The sequence below is a fragment of the Dipodomys ordii genome, unplaced genomic scaffold (assembly GCF_000151885.1).
Source record: "Dipodomys ordii isolate 6190 unplaced genomic scaffold, Dord_2.0 Scaffold21, whole genome shotgun sequence".
Lineage (NCBI taxonomy): Eukaryota > Metazoa > Chordata > Mammalia > Rodentia > Heteromyidae > Dipodomys > Dipodomys ordii.
Genome location: NW_012267237.1, coordinates 10,782,809 through 10,799,161, shown reverse-complemented (window position 1 = coordinate 10,799,161; position 16,353 = coordinate 10,782,809). Strand labels below are relative to the sequence as shown.

At 39.8% G+C, this 16,353-nt stretch overlaps 1 long non-coding RNA gene across 2 annotated transcripts; it reads left to right on the top strand.

Moving 5' to 3' along the window:
* Positions 1–367: 367 nt before the first annotated feature.
* LOC105983820 lies at positions 368–13,220 on the top strand. Of its 2 annotated transcripts, XR_001174963.1 has the most exons (5): positions 368–732; positions 2,972–3,009; positions 7,584–7,749; positions 10,467–10,707; positions 13,137–13,220. It is a non-coding gene; the product is annotated as an uncharacterized LOC105983820 (long non-coding RNA). The 2 variants fall into 2 exon arrangements; XR_001174962.1 differs by lacking the exon at positions 13,137–13,220 and having other exon boundaries at positions 10,467–11,074.
* The last annotated feature ends 3,133 nt before the right edge of the window (positions 13,221–16,353 follow it).

Here is a 16,353-nt window from a genome sequence, read left to right as displayed (position 1 = left end):
TCCGGTCGTGGGGCCTGAACTCTGGGCCTGGGCACTGTCCCTCAGCTCTTCAGCTCAAGGCTAGCACTCTACCACTTGAGCCAGAGCGCCACTTCCAGTTTTTTTCTTTTTTTTGCTTATGTGGTGCTGAGGAATTGAACCCAGGGCCTCGAGCATGCAAGGCAAGTGCTCTACCACTGAGCCACCTTCCCAGCCCTGTCTTAGGATCTTTTGAAATTTTATTCAAAGTAAAAGTTCAGTCTTCACTGATTAATAATTGCTCATTTTCAGGCTTAAGTCAGAAAAAGAATGTGCTAATGCCCAAGTGGAATTTTCTTAACAGCATTTAAAGACTAGAATAGGCATCTTCTACATGTAGTCTTAAAAGAACTTAAAGAAACAGAGCAGGAAAATCAGTTCTATATGGTCAGTTCTATAGCCTGTACATGTGACCAAAATAAGTGATTTCTAAAAATCAGGCACATAATTGTTTGGCCTATCCAATACCAAATAAGCGATTGGCTTTTTTTTTTCTTTACAAAATTGACTAAATTGCTCAATTGTTTTGTCTTTGTGTAGACATAGCCTGGATTTCTATTGATGAAATTATATTTCATGCTTGGGCTCTGAAACAGCTGTAGTTCAGCAATTTGAAACAACTTAATGAGGTATTGATTGTGTCTGTTCAGCATGCTCTGAAACAACCACCAAATTTGTGGAAGGCAGCATCACAAGGGAGGAGGAGAGAGAAAGGTGAGTTTCTAATGAATGTAGTAGACGAGTTCCTGTCAATGAATTTGAAGTGGATGCTTTGGAATTAGAGAAATGATTTTTTAAATTTCATTTTTTAGAATTAATTAATGTAGGTGGAAAATAGGAGTGCATTTTGCTCCTTTGGATTTCTGGAATTGGAAAGGAATCACATGCATCTTGGGGAAACATAAAAGTGAAAGTGAAAACCATTTTGCTTGGAGAGGAACCTGTAGTGGCAAGTTATTCTTCAAGCCAATTTTTAGTTGTTCGAACTAGAAGAAATGGAGAAAACCTTGGAGTGGAAATAAGGCTCTCGGGAAAGGAAATAAAGGGACTGTTCCTTTTGCATGTTTCATAAATACTCCCTGGTGGCTCTTACGGAGCTGCCTTATTGCATCTTGGCTGTGGAGCTGCAGGGAGCTCTGCCATAAATTAGCAAGATGGAGGAATTTGAATGAGGATACTCTCGAGGTAGGTACACGGAAAACCAATTCTCCGTATTGCATTTGGCCAGATTCTCATTCCATGGATGAACAGTTGGCATCCGGAGGGCTATCTCTGAGTTACTCAACTTGGAAAAGAACTTTCTAGAAGCACTGAGCTAACAGTTGTACTAAGCAAGTAAATTGATGTTCGCCTGGCACATTTACTTAAGCTATTCCCTTTCCTGGTCACCTTATTTCCTTTCATTAAGAAAACCCAGTCATTGATTATGTGTCTAAATGTAATAAATTTGGTATTCCCCGTGAACACATGCTACTTCTATTACAAAACAGATTAGAGCCAGAAAAGATGGCATAGTACACCACGAGAATAATGGTTTTAAAACAATCAGCGGAGGTTAGAGGGTCATTAGGAAGAATTTCTAGCCAATGCATATTGAGAATCCTCTTGGGTCAAGGAAAGCCAGGGGGGAAAAGCAGGCAGCCATCTATTCTGGGTGCTTTTGACACTCCTATTCTGAGGAAAGAATCCTATTACTGTCTTTCAATTCTCTAGTACTTTTATTGGTTTCAAATTTGATTTGGTCTCTTGATTTCTGGAAATTCCATCAAGTTTTTAACTGAACCAAAGGCTGTTTTTTTTTTTTTGTCTCCTCTCTGGTCACATTTTGGTTATCAAAAACAGAAAGGAGAGGCAATGGGCATTTAATGAGTGGAGGCCACAGTTACAGTGAACCAGGCCAGAATATGCAGGGCAGCCCACAACAAAGATTAATCTGCTTCTCAATGTCAAGAGACAAAACTAAGAAACCCTGCAAGTTCAAGACCAACTTTTGTGTTCATAGAACAGCTGGTAGGAAGCCTGGCAGGATTTAATTGCTATGACAAAAGGGAAGTCAACAAGAAGAGGTAAAAACGTGACAAGATGATCCAATGCTCTTGTCAGGTGCCTGGAGTTAATTAAACCACACTAATGCCTGAACTGTATGGCTCAAAAGCACTTTGGGCATCAGCCCAGAGTCTTGAGGTTGAAACTGATTTGCATTTAACGAAACATGTACATAAAAGGTGTAGTTATAATAAATACAAACAGTCTGGGTTATTAGAGTGCAATTTTTTCTTCTATTGACAGATAATTACAATTTCCTTGGAACTTACTGGGCCCTGACAGTATAGTGTGTGTGTGTGTGTGTGTGTGTGTGTGTGTGTGTGTGTGTGTTGTGTGTGTTGTGTGTGTGTGTTTATGCCAGTACTGGGGCTTGAACTCAGGGCCTAGATACAGTTCCTTAGCTATTTCACTCAAGGCTGGTGCTCTACCACTTAAGCCACAGCTCCACTTTGAGCTTTTGGTTGTTAATGGGAGATAGGAGTCTCACAGACTTTCCCCACCCAAGCTGGCTTTGAGCCATAATCCTCAGCCTCCCGAGTAGCTAGGATTACGGGTAGGAACTACGGGTGCCTGGTTTGTATATCTTTTAAAAAAATAATTCACATTTGGCTTCTTTTTGTTTGAAAACAATATCCAACATCAGTTATCCTTATATGGATAAGACAATGGCTCCAGAAGTAGTAGGATTAATATATTAATAATCTTAAGGACTTAAAGAGATTTGCACATACCAAGCATCAAGGATATTGTTCTAGGCACATTTCTCAAGTGGGGGGGATGTCTGTAGCTCAGGGATAGTGCACTTGTTCAGCAGGTGCATGGGTTCCATCCCAAGTCCTGTAAAATATATAAACAATCAAGCAAATAGAGGGAGCTTTACTGAGTTCTGTATTCTCCTCCTGTCTAGGACTTCAGGATCCTTCTGTTCTCTGCGGCCAGTTGGAGGTGAGACAATTGGATTATACACTGATTTGAGAAAGCTGAATGGCTTGTTACCAATCATTTCAAGAAATTTAGGAAACCAGAAAATTAGCTGCCAAATTTCTTGAATGCATGCTTAGGTAGATCTTCCAGGATGAATTTCGTACTTACAATTTCAATCTAAAACAGATTTAAAAAGGTTACGACACAAATCCAGGATTAAAAGCTGCTACTCTCTAAGGCTATTCATGTCATTATTTAGGTTTCTCTTTGTTTTTCAGTGCTGAGGATGAAAACCCAGGGCCTTACACAGGCTAGGCAAGGGCTTTCACAGTGAGCCACATCAGTAGCCCTCTGTGGTTATTAACTTTAGATAGAAGAAACTCTGGTCTGTGATCCTCGCCACCATGATTGCCCCTAGGAACTGCCTGCAAATATGTGCTATTAGTCACAGAAGACAAAGGGAAAGTCCAGAGGGGTCAGGATCTGCTACTTCTGCTTAGCACAGTGGTCACAGATGAAGAGGAGGTGCTCTGAGACTTCATCGGTTACAGCGGCACATGGAATGCTGGGAACTGATGCTCATCTTTCTCTTCAGATTTTGGAGCTGGTGGAGAGACAGATGGGGAATAAAAAAGAAAGTTGGCTTTAATATTGATGGAGTGGATGAGCAGCATAGCTCTAAATGTGGCCAAATAGATTTAATAATGCTTCTTCTTGATTGGAAAGACTGGTTCCAGCTGTTTTGGGTCCAGCTGAATAGCTACAAGTGGCTTCCTTTTAAAAAAATTATGGTTTTATTAACTTTAAGTAGTTGTATCATTCAACAAATCTGTTATTAAGTACAATGAATCTTGATTGATGCCACTTCCTTTCACCATTCTCTCTCAGCCCTTCCAACCCATCAATTTCTTACTCTCTTCAGATACGCATTAAATATGGTGGCTGCACTCTCCCTGGCCCTTTCCACAGCTACAGGTAGCTTCTTTCTTTTGGCTGGTCAGAGCTACTTATCTGCTGAGGATAACAGAGTTCTGAGGGCTCGAACCTTCTGTCTCTTGGCCTTACCAATTAGACATCCCAGTGGAACCATAGGTGAAGGAAGGAAGAAAGGATACTATTTTCAGCGATTATTGTTTCTTTGGGGACTAATTATGATTGCACAATAATGATAAGCCCATTTGTCTTTTAAAAATGAATAAACCAAACAGCACAGTAAAGGCAAGTGTGACCCTATGATGTCGTAGATAGATGGAGTTATTGTTATGTGGATAATTATGCAATTGGATTTAGAAAAGGCTATGACATAATAATTTCCTTTTAGAAAAACCAATTGATTTTTAAATAACACAACAGTATGGTTGTACCTTGCTGACTTCCACAAGCACATGCAAAGGGCTAAGTAGCAGATGTTGGATGCAATTGAATAGATAACAGAATGGGCGGGGCTGGAGGCAGCCATGCAGTAAGGCCTGATGTAATAGCCACAGAAAATTCTCAGCACCATCTCATTCCCACATGCTCCTGCTCCCGCCTCACCTAGCGACTCTGTTGAGTGGAACTCTCTCCTTTCTTGTTACTGTTTAGATAGACAGTGACGCTTGGAATGGTGCTATTCCTTCGAAAACTGGCACTTCTCCTCAACTCTTTATTTATGCTTTCTTTAACCCCTGATAAGATCTCTTATTTCCTAGCCACTAAGTACTATAAGCCTGACTGTCCAAAGTGTGGTCAACTGGTAAACAGATGAACATCATTTGCCTCAAAACAAACTCCTGTTGTGCTTTGCTTCCCAGTTGTGTGAAGTGCGGCCTCAGAAGCGTCGCTTTGAATATGATGCGTCAGTCAGATCTTCCCTATCATGCTGTCAGACCCAGCCTTCTCTATCCCCATGTATGGATGCTGCGGCCCCCAGCATTAACGAGGAGCATAGATATGTTAAAATAGACCACCTCTTCCTTTCCCTTCTCTTCAAACGTACTGTTTCTGTTGGCATGGAGAAATATGCGTTAACAGTACTGGATATTTCCAAGACTGGGGCAACACATAGTCCCCTCATTTGGTAACATTGCTGCTTAAAATAGAAGACTGTTTCAGAGCCAGATAGGAATAGTTACTGTTCAATGTCCTGAAAGTGGTCCTACAGCCTGGTTCCTTGGCCTGGCTCTCGAGCACTCCAGCCAATGAGAGACAACAACCAGCCAAACAAGAGGCTACTAGGACCTTGCCCAACCTATTCTGATCAGCTGTGGCTTGTGCAACTCCAGTTTCCTCACAATGATGATGATGATGATGATGGTTGGTTGGTTGGTGGTGGGGCTTGAACTCAGGGCCTGGGCGCTGTCCATAAGCTTTTGTTTTGCTCATGGCTAGTGCTCTACCACTTTGAGCCACAGTTCCACTTCTGGTTTTCTGGTGGTTCATTGGCAGTAGAAGTCTCATGGACTTTCCTTCCCCAGGCTGGCTTTGAACTTTGTTTCTCAGATCTCAGCCTCCTGAGTAGCTAGGATTACAGGCGTGAGCCACCTGTGCCTGGCCTCATTATGATTAAAAAAATATAATGTAGTGCTTTGGAATTCAGCTTATTCCTTTTGGGGTTGTGTGTGCATCTGTGTGCACACACACAGTTTGCATATGTACATGTAACAACAGCCCTGATTTATTATCTATCCTTTAGAATATGTCCAAGTAAATTCACTACTCAACAAGTTGGTCAACTGTTCAGTTCTCAGATCAGGAACCCTTTAGAGATATCCTGCACAAACCAACTATGAGCTACAGATGTTCATCTAGTTTTTTGCTGACTTTGATGATGGAAAGTTCACTACCCTTGGAGGTCATTTCCCCTCTGAAATAAAACAAAATGACTTACATTCATTTCTTAGACATGTTTCTCATCAAAAACTGCTGTACGATAGTCTGCCGCAGGATTAGTCTGTCTTTGCTTTGAAAAACATTTCTCTGTATGATCTTCTCTTAGCCATTTTCTTCATATTCATATTCATTACATTTGAGAAATGTTGGAATCCTGAAGAGACCACATGCTTATGATTCTTGCCTTTTGGCTGAGAAGTGTGCTGTGTACATATTTAAGTAGCCAGCTGTTTGGTAATCAGACATTCCTATCAAAAGAATGAAAGCATGCATGAATGAACGAACCAATGGAATGAAGGAACTCAGATAGAATTTTTTTAGCTTTTACAGAAAATTCCTTCAGGATATACACTTCATTACCTCTAATTTTCCTATCTTGACATCTTATTATATAAAATCAAGAATTTGTCTTTATATCCAATGAAATCTGTCTGGTTTATTTAAGCCAACTTCTTCCTCTTCTTCCTCCTCCTCCTCCTCCTCTTCCTCCTCCTCTCCTCTTCTTGTTCCTCCTCATCTGTAGGCTGCATGGGTTTCCTTTAGTCTGGCTCCACTCTTAGAATAACCTTTGTGTTGAAAGGCTGGAAGTAGAAAGAAGAAAGGAAAAGCATGAATTATAGATATTTAGTGTTTAAGATAACTCCATTACTTGATTTACCTCCCCATATAGTGAAGAAAAGCATTTTTCTTGATCAGTCTCAATATCCAATTGTACTACAAAGTAATAAAATTATAGGTTGTTTTCCTATACCAAGGAAAATAATGTATTACAAAGTAATAAAATTATAGGTTGTTTTCCTATAGCAAGGAAAATATTTACCAAGCTATATTTCAGCTTTGGCTATTTGGAGAGAAAGAAACCATTGTCATTGTAAACATGGAAAGAAAAGTACGCTTGCTTTATTTCTCGTATATCCTAGAAAAACTATCTTATTACTGATGCTCAAACCTAAAAGTAAGAATAATGTGTTTTTGTTCCTACAGACCAGCCATCTTACTTCTGTGTTCTGCTAAACTGGGATTTAAATTCAGACACTCATGCTTGTTAGACAGGTGCTCTACCACTTGAGCCATACCACCAGCCCTCTTCGTAATAAATACAATTAAGGTCTTTTTGCTTTGTTTCATAAAAATATCTTATTGCTAGCTTGCCAGGATGAGGGGTAAATAACAAAACCTCTGTTATACAAATAATGTATTGTCTGGCAGAGCAGCGCCAATAATACCTGACATAGAAAGAAGTTTTTCTTTCCCCTGAGACTAGCAGTTACAGGACTTTTAGAGAAATAAATCCAGGGATTATTTAGTGTCAAAGCATGATTTAACTTTTTTTCTTTTGGAAGAAAGGATGCTTAGTGAAAAGTAACTTTAGACACCTGTAGGCTACCTTTTAGCTTGCACAGGAGGATTTACAGTGCATGCATTTCCCATAAACCAATGTTTTTCTTCCTAGGACTGAGCATGAAGAGGTGGTGTGGAATAGCGTCGGAGTTACAATGCTTATTTTTTGATTGTCTCTGGAGTAGGTCCATTTGCTGCTGCCTCACAGTGAGGGATGTGTAAAACAGAGGATTATGACTCATCTGATGACTCTGGCTTCGTGGCAGTGTCCCTTAAAACCGCTAATCCGTTGAAATGTGTTTTTCTACGTAAAGTATGAATATTTATTTCAGGCTTCAGATCCCAATCGGTTTCAAAAGGCAAAATCTTATTTCTCTCCTCAGAGTAACTGAGGTCACGGTATTAGGTGATTTCATGGAGGAAGAAGAAGCACATTTCATCAGGCCTAGCACCAACTAAGTCCCTGATGCCCACTCCTTGCCCAGCCTTAGGAAGGGAAAGAAACCAACTTTACACCCGTGGGTCAGAACAAATATCATGCACACTCAGGTAAATGAACAGCTAAACCTCGGCTGACAAAAGAGAAGTTGTTTAAGTTTGTTTTTGTTTTGTTTTTCCCTTTTCTTTTGAATCCTTTTAAATGTAATTCTAGGCTTACAAAATAACCCCTGCACCTCTGTATCTCTCAGGCTTGTTTATTCAGAGAGTGTGCCCTGAGCAAACAGTAGATAGGACTCTTGATAGTGTTGTAAACATCACCATTCTGATGTTTAAATGTGCCTGAGTTGGGTTGTTTTGAGGCACTGTTTAAAGCTAGGAATGGGAGGCTCATGTCTGTAACCCCAGTGCTTCTGTTGAGACAGAAGGACCACTAGTTCAATCCTGGGTCAGTCCTCTTTGCTTTTCCCTCTCCTTGAAGTTTTGCCTGTCCTGCTTACCTGAGGGCCCAGTATGGCTTGCAGGCACTGCAGAGGGACGGTGCTCTGGTGAGACCTGTTGTTAATAAAGACAATGAATCTCCTAGACAGGTATCATCGTGGGCAGAACATCTGAATTCCATTCAAAAATGAATATTGTTAAACTGAACATAGAAGAACGGTTATGTCAGAACTACTGATGTCGCTGTCTGCCTTGTACCACCAATTAATCATTCAAACTTACCCTTACTACTGTTCCACCCACTAGAGGGATTCAAATTCTCTCTTTTTCCCCCCCTGAATTAACTGTGGTTCAAGGCTGAATTGAACATCAGTCGTTGCTTTAGCTTTGTGAAAACTCAATATATCTCTTCCCCTGCTGAGCCAGAAGGGGACAATTTGGATTAATATTTTATCATTTCAACATGCCTCCAAGACACTGTCTGATTCATCCTCCTAACAATTTTGGGAGACAGAAAGAGGAAGCAGGTGAAGCATCGTTTTTACTTAATGGTAAATTTAATGCTGCTTGGTCCAAGATGAAAAATGAGGAAATTATTCATAGGGAATCTAATTTAAGATCATCATTCTTAATGACATTTATGACTCGCTGCTGGCAAGAACTTTGTTTGTTGTAATATGAGGAGTATTCCACTCTGTTTTTGAAGGTGACATCACTCCGCCCTTCCCATCAGTTGCCCGAGTGATCTGCAATTTGTTTTTTAAATAGAAAGGACAGACTCTTATTTAGCCACTTGTACTCCCTTTCAGCACTGGGATGATGGACACGCATTTTGAATTCCTGACTTGGGATAAGTATTACAGTCATCACCACAAGCAGAGAGAAACAAATTGCCTGCCTAAGGATTTGAACTTTTGCCATTGGCTTCATTACTATCGTTTGCTAACCAGCCAGGGTAACCATGGGCATGCAATTAGAAACCAGCAGGAATCCACCTTGGTTTAAGGCCCTGGAATTTAACCTTTGAGTATATCCATTAGCCTTGATGTATCTCTGCAGAAGAATGTGAGGACATTTGTAAAGACATCGACTGCAAAATGGTTGGCTGTTACCCTTCAGAGACATTTGTTTTCCAAATGTAATGAACATAGTAACATTTGTGGATGGTGAGGAAATACAATTTGGTATTTTCCTAACACTGTTAGATTTTAATCAATATTTATAAATGCATGTGAGACAGTTGTCTTCAGTGATTTCCTTTTAATGTTACTGGCGTGCTTGAACCACTGAATTTATGTCTATTTGCCCTGTGGAAGGGATTAACACGTCCGAATTAGATTACAAAGACAAAACCAACTTGAAGTGAACTCTTCATGGAAATGCTAGAAAATGGAAGGGGTTATTTTTAAAAGAAAAAGAGAAAAGCCAATTCTTTGCCGTCAACAGCAGTTTCTTATAAGCAGTTTCTTATTTTGAAAATGACATAGTTAATTAAAATAATCACTGACTTCAAATCATGGAGTTACATAGATATAAAACATACAAGGAAATGGGGAGGGATGGGAAGGTGATATTTATAAGCTGAAAGCCACTGGACAGTTTAACTGGCCAGCAAATGCCTCTGTTATCTTATTTAGCTATTGAGTTAGTTGTTTCTTTTTGAGTCATTGAGCCCTGCCGATTAGACCGTTCACATGTTTCTTTAATCCAAATCTCCTGTCGGAGCTAGTGTGGTTGCCCAAGTGCTTTCAAGCCTCACATGAGCAACGCCAGCTGCCCACCGCCTCCATCGGCTCTATCACCCTTCGCTTTCTCCTTCTTTACAAAATGCAAATGAGATCAATCACTCTGCTTCCATTCTTTTTAGGGGGTCTCATCGCTGTTATCATCAATCTTACTACTCAGAGAGTAGTGAGGAATACTCCATGAGTATTGTATAGAAATACAGTGTCTGTGTAGGCACACAGATAAGCATTTTGGAAGAAGTGTTTTTATACTAATAAAAGACCGCAAATCTACATTTCTTGTCTTATCTTTAGCTTGAGATTGCTGCTACAACTTTTAACATTTATGCTGAATCATTAAACAGAATCATTTAATACATCTATTATATAGTACTTTGGGAACATTTCTTCTTCTTCTTTTAAAATCATATCAAGAGCCTCAGGAGAACTTTAAGCTCTGTTTAACTTCTCTCAATTGAAAGACTCTTCTCCGAAGCTTCAGTCTACTCCCCAGCCCTCCACGTGTATTTCCTCCGTGGTCTGCAGGCATACTCACATAGCCTAGGGTCTGTATTTCACTTTCTGCAGTCTATGATGGTCTGGTCTGTGGCACTTCTCACCCAGTGTGCTTACTCATGCTTTCTCATGTTTTAATATTTTCAGGGAATAAGGATAGTACCTCACAAGTTGTTCTAAGAACCAAGATGACGGTTCAAGAGGAGGTGGGGCCATAAAACTGAAGCTATAAATGAGCCATGGGCAAGGCTTCCGGTTCACGCTTCGCCTTGGGAGAGTTCCTGTGGAGGTTGTTTCAGGGGATTGTTGGCTGCTGTCCCCACAGGTACCCTGCACCCGGGCCAGTCCTGACTCTAAGACAATGGCAGCACAGGATGTTTGGCAAAAGGTATCTAGCTAGATAATGGTCCTGCTTCATGACCTGGATGTGTTAGTAGAAAAATGTCTTCTCAATTTGTAGCATGCCTCCCAGTTTGGGGCTTTCTTCTATTTAATTATGATTAGATTTGGATTATTTATTTTTGGCAAGACACTCATGATGCTGTGTTGGGTTACTTTAGAATGTTATAATAACTTGTTTAGTGCTCTACCATTGACACTCTGACTCCTACATTGTTCCCACCTCCCTCCCAAATTGTAAATGTCTTTAAAAATAAGTATATGTTAAGAGACAGTCTACAGCATTATTTTACATCTTTATTTATACAAATCACTATACATATACATTGTTTGAGATCCGTTCTTGGTGCTGCATATAGACCCTATGTGATTATATATTTTTATTGTAAAGACACTGTACAGAGGGGTTACAGTTATATGAGTAAGGTAATGAGTACATTTCCTATGGAGCATTGTTACCCCCTCCTTTGTTTTTCTCCTACCATCCTTTCCCTCCCCACTTGCCCAACTCCTCCCTCCCCCCACACCAAGTTGTAAAGTTCGTTTTCAATGTAGTATCTTGTACATCTCATTGTTCCAATGGGTCAACCTGTATCCTTATTTCAGCATTTTGCTATTTCCCTTCCCCTCCCCAAATCAGAAAAATGTATAAACAAAATGCAGGGCACCAGTGATTACTTTTGTTCAAATGGCTGAAGTATGGATTCCACAGCATTGTGTCTGGCCCATTCTGGGGCCATTTGGTCATAGAGTCTCAATTAATGTCTACCTAATGAGTTGGGTATTGTTAGGTTTTTAAAAAGAGGTGGCTGAGTAAGAACAGCACCACGCACGTGGTATTCAGGTAAGGGGTAGGTTTATTCATCGTTGCGGCTGGCACCAGGCCATCTTGGTCCTCCATGTGGTGGGCAATGAGTTGGGTAGACATTCATTGGTGGATCAGAGGGATCTACTGATGCCAGGGTAGCTTCCTGTAGATTCTGTGAGCACCCAGAAGATGGAGGGATCCCTCAAATCTCACTCTTGAGTTCTGAAGACCATGGGTATTCTGATAATGAAGTCCCATCCACGTGAAAGTTTTCTTTAAAAATTCAGTTTTAAATTCACTTCTAGGGACCAGAAGTGGTAATCAAGATTAATGTTAGTTGTTGGATGCAAACACTTCCTCATTGTCATAAAAGAACATTATTAGTATTTAGGAACAGCAAGTCTCTATATATTGCTGCTGTTAAAACTTCAACACAAGCTCTTTCAGAGTATTTTAATGGTCAGTGACTGACTTAATGAGTAGCGAGCTGCAAGCTATTAACCCTGACTCTGACCTCTATTAGCTATGAATTAAGGCAAGAATGTAGATTTCAAAGAGGAGGCCATAGTAAATATGGAGAGGAATTAAGCTTCAGTGGGTCCCCAGATTTTTTATGTTTCCCATTGTAGTAATCTCTGTAATTGTCAAACAGAATTGATCACCCTGAATCTGGAAAGAATATTCTATTTTGCATGTGCAGGAAATGGAATGCATTCTTCTTTCTCACTTTGAAGGCAGTGGAAAAAGACAGAGGCTTCAGTAGAGGGGAAATTGATGATAGAGGGAAGTAGCCACATGCTTCCAATCAGGTGATAGCAATATTTTGGGGAAATGACTTAGTATTCTAGTTTTTATCTAAGTAGGCCTCTGTAATGGGTCAAGTACAAGCATGAACATCTAAGCCTTCTTGTGAGAATCAGAAAAAAGCCCATCTTTTTTCTCATTAACAAGTTATCTGATTAGGTAGTCTATTGTTCAACGATGATATATCCCAAATTCAACATTCTCTGAAGCATCAGGAATTTTATGGCTCAGTGTATTTACCCAGCACCATTTTAAATTTATTTGTAATTTGTAGCTCTTGAACAAAAACCCATCATTCCTTAATAGTAAAGATGTGAAGACAATTTTTCTGTTTCATGACTCAAATTTGGTCAGGATAGATTGCCTTTATTTTTATTATGTTTTTCAGCATAGGAGTTTAAAATTCTGGAGAATTTATGTCTTGTTTTTTCATAAGGAAAGAGGGAAGGAAAGGAGGATGAAAAGAAGGAAGATTCGAAAGAGGAACGGAAAGAGAGAGAAGGAAGGAAGGTGGCTTTTTCATAAAATTAAACTTTTCTTGTAAGAGGCTACAAGATTCCCTTTGCATCCCTATATCCCCTGAACTCTCAGCGAGCGCTTGATTGCTAATAACCAGAGGAGTTCCTGCAAGGACAAGAGGGGCCCTATGACCCACTGGCAAATTCATAGGTCACGTGACAATAGCTAACATTTAGAGACTGAAGTTCCAATGAGCAATCTTGAAGAAACACACAGTTATCTCACAAAAGGAATCATTCTGAGACCAAAAGGCCTTCAGGAATGTCCCTCTTCCCTATTTCTACCAGATTTCGCCAACGTGTGTATCATCTAAAAATGGTCCTTGGAGAACAGAATGCAAAGAGCAATGGAATTATACATGTGTTTCCATATACATATGTAAGTATTATATGCAAATATAAATGCATTTATTAGCATACGTATATTCATGGGAGTCCTACAAAATATGAAACCCGAGGAAGGGCCAGATAGTTGAGCTTCTCCTTCCATAGGGGAGCAATAACTGTGGAGGAGGGGGACCTTCAGCCGTTTTCAAGGACCAATTTAAGGGTGGCAGTGTTCCCAGAGAACAGACAGTGCACTGGGGCAAAGGCCCTCTGGTTCTAGGGGTGCTGTTTCATTTTCAGTTTCCTCTACGATACAAGTGTAATCTTCCTTGATTAATGACATTTCGGTGAGAAGATTGGAAAGCATGCTCCCCACTGGGGGTGTGGTCTTTCAGTTGATAGGGGAGCCTCAGGGAAAGCTCTTCAACCTGCTTCTCCCAACACCTTTCCTCACCACAGGGGCAGTCCGTATGAACGCTAAAGCAACATTTTGGGGGTGCTGTTTTCAATATGCAAATCAAGTGGCTTCACGGGGCTGGGCACTTTTCTAGATATTTAGGAATCAGAAAAAGAAAAAGAGCCTATTTTTGTCCTCCTTGAACTTACAGTCTACCCATAGAAACAGAAGCCACAAATACACGGATCAATATCATCACACATCAGGCCAAAGGGCAGGAAAACAACAAGCCAGTGTAAGGACATAGACATCAAAGGAAGGGAGTATCTGGCATTGCATGATGGGGAGGCCTCGCTGAGACAGGCCCCAATTACCCAAAACAGCCAATAGTCTGAATTTCTGAGGGGAGACTATTTGATGGAGAAGGGTCAGAATACATCCAAGGAAGAGTTTGGAGCAAGCATGCTATATCAGCGGTTGAATGAGAAGTCTAGGTATGAGTGGCTGGTCAACAATTGTAGTTCATCAGCTAGAAGGGTAGGGGATGCCAGATGATGGTGCATTTTAACCAGGACGAGCTTAGATTTTATTCTGACTTGAGAGAAACGTCTGGATGGGTTTATAACAGAAAAGTGGTGTACTTAAATTTATGTTTATATAAAGTAAGTCAGGTAGCTGGAGGTACCAGAAATTGTACCACTAGAGAAGATAAAAATAATAATGAACTAACATGTGACATATGTGATCATTTATAGCTTTCTAAAACAACCGAGCGAGGCCTGCTTCTTCACATTTTACAGGTGACAAAGCATTAGTCCTGGGAGGTACAGTATTGAATCATGGTAGGTTGGCTGGTAGTAGAATCCATTTATATTGACTTTTTGATCAGGGTGCCAGCGATTACCCCAGGTGAGAATCACTGTTTTCCACTTACCAGGGGTGAGAGAATCTTTGTCTGAAGCAAGGATTCAGATAAGGAATTTGATAGGCAGGCCAGAGCTCCTTCTTTAGCAAAGACACCTAGCATAATCTTTGTCAAGAAGACTGGTGCATTACTTCCCCTCAACAGATATTTTCTTATCTTTTCTTTAAGGTAAATAGAGTAAATTTATTTCAGAGTGAAAGGAAAGTAACCAGACCCCATTTGGAGAGGGTCCTCAAAGAGGAGTCCAAGAAATATTTTTTGAATACCTACCATGTATTCTGCTGTGATGTAAATGAGATTGTAAAGAAAGGCAGATGATTTTTTCACAAATTAAGCGCCACTTATAAATTCACATACTATTAAGTATATTCCTCTAAAAAATAAGACTCATATTTTTTTCCTGGGTATATCCTGAGCTCTGTGTAACATAGGCAGATTAACCAGAGCAAGACAGAATTCTGCTCAGTAACACATGTGGGAGATAGCCCACATCTATGAGTAAGTCTCTAGAGCAGTCTCCGGGGAGTAGTATGAACATCAAGCTTAAATATAGTAGTTGGTTGAAGTAAAAAAATAATAATAAAGAAAAGCATGAGAGAACAACTTGGTTAAGATAAGATAGTGAAAAGAATCTAGAATAAGATAAAGGTGTAGATGAAATGCAGGTTTAAGCCCAAGCCTTCTCCATCAATTGAGCTTAATGGGTAAAGGTGTCTGCTTTCTGGTGAACAGAGATTTCCTGATCAAAAGGATGTCTTTCCATAGTTGCTTCTTTGCCTGCCATTTCTCAAGCTCAAAACAAAATCCTCAGGCCAGAGAGGCATATTTTACAGTGACACATTTCCTTCTGTCATATGTTTTGGTGACATATCTTAGGCCCCATCAAACTTTGAGAACAAAAATAGTTTGAGACTGGCTCTCTGAAAGAACAGATATGTAGTTAGGGGAAATAATATTTCAATTAATTTCTTCAATAATATACATATTAAGTAAAGATAGTGGTTAGATATTGGCTAGGCCCTAAAGCTATCTATGAAACAGATATGTCAGAATTATTGTCTAACAGAATTCATTATTTAATTATTCATACAAACAGGTAAAATAAATTATGGTGGATAGAAAGTATATAGTATAGTATATATAGTATATAGAATTAGAGGGGCAGAGGAAGGATAGAGATCCTCATAGTTTACCCTCATCAACTGCTCTTTTCCACATAGTTCCTGACATACTAGTTACATTGTTTCCATTTTTATTATCAATCAATTCTTTTTTGCATGAATTGAAGAGATCGAAAAGTTATGATGCCATTATCTCCCAAGAATTCCTTTTAGGTGAAAAGCATGTCCCCCGAAGATGTCCAGATTTGGAGTCCCAGAATCTGTGAATATAACCTTTCACATGAAAAGGGATCTTGTAGACACAAATAGGTTACTGGCCTTTAAATAAGGAGATCATCCTGTATTATTATAATATCCTGCATTGTTCAGATAATTACATGTTACTCATGGCATCCTTAAAAGATGGAAGAGAAGAGATGTGAAAACAGGATGAGGGCTAGAGTCCGTATGAAGATTTGAAGAGGGTGTGACTACATGTAGTCTCTCACATGTGCAATCTAGACCTTGGATAATGAATAACTGGAATATTTCATGGGGAGTATTTGAGGATGAGAACTGAAGGGAGGAGGAAAGCTGAAAGGAGAGAGGGAAAGAGGTGTGGATGTGACTGAAGTGCTTTACTAGACTTATGAAACTAGAATAACGAAACCCATTAAAATAGGTTTTAATTGGGGGAAAATGGGATGAGAAAGAAGAAGGAGGAGTGCTTGATCAAAGTATCACATGTGCATGTAC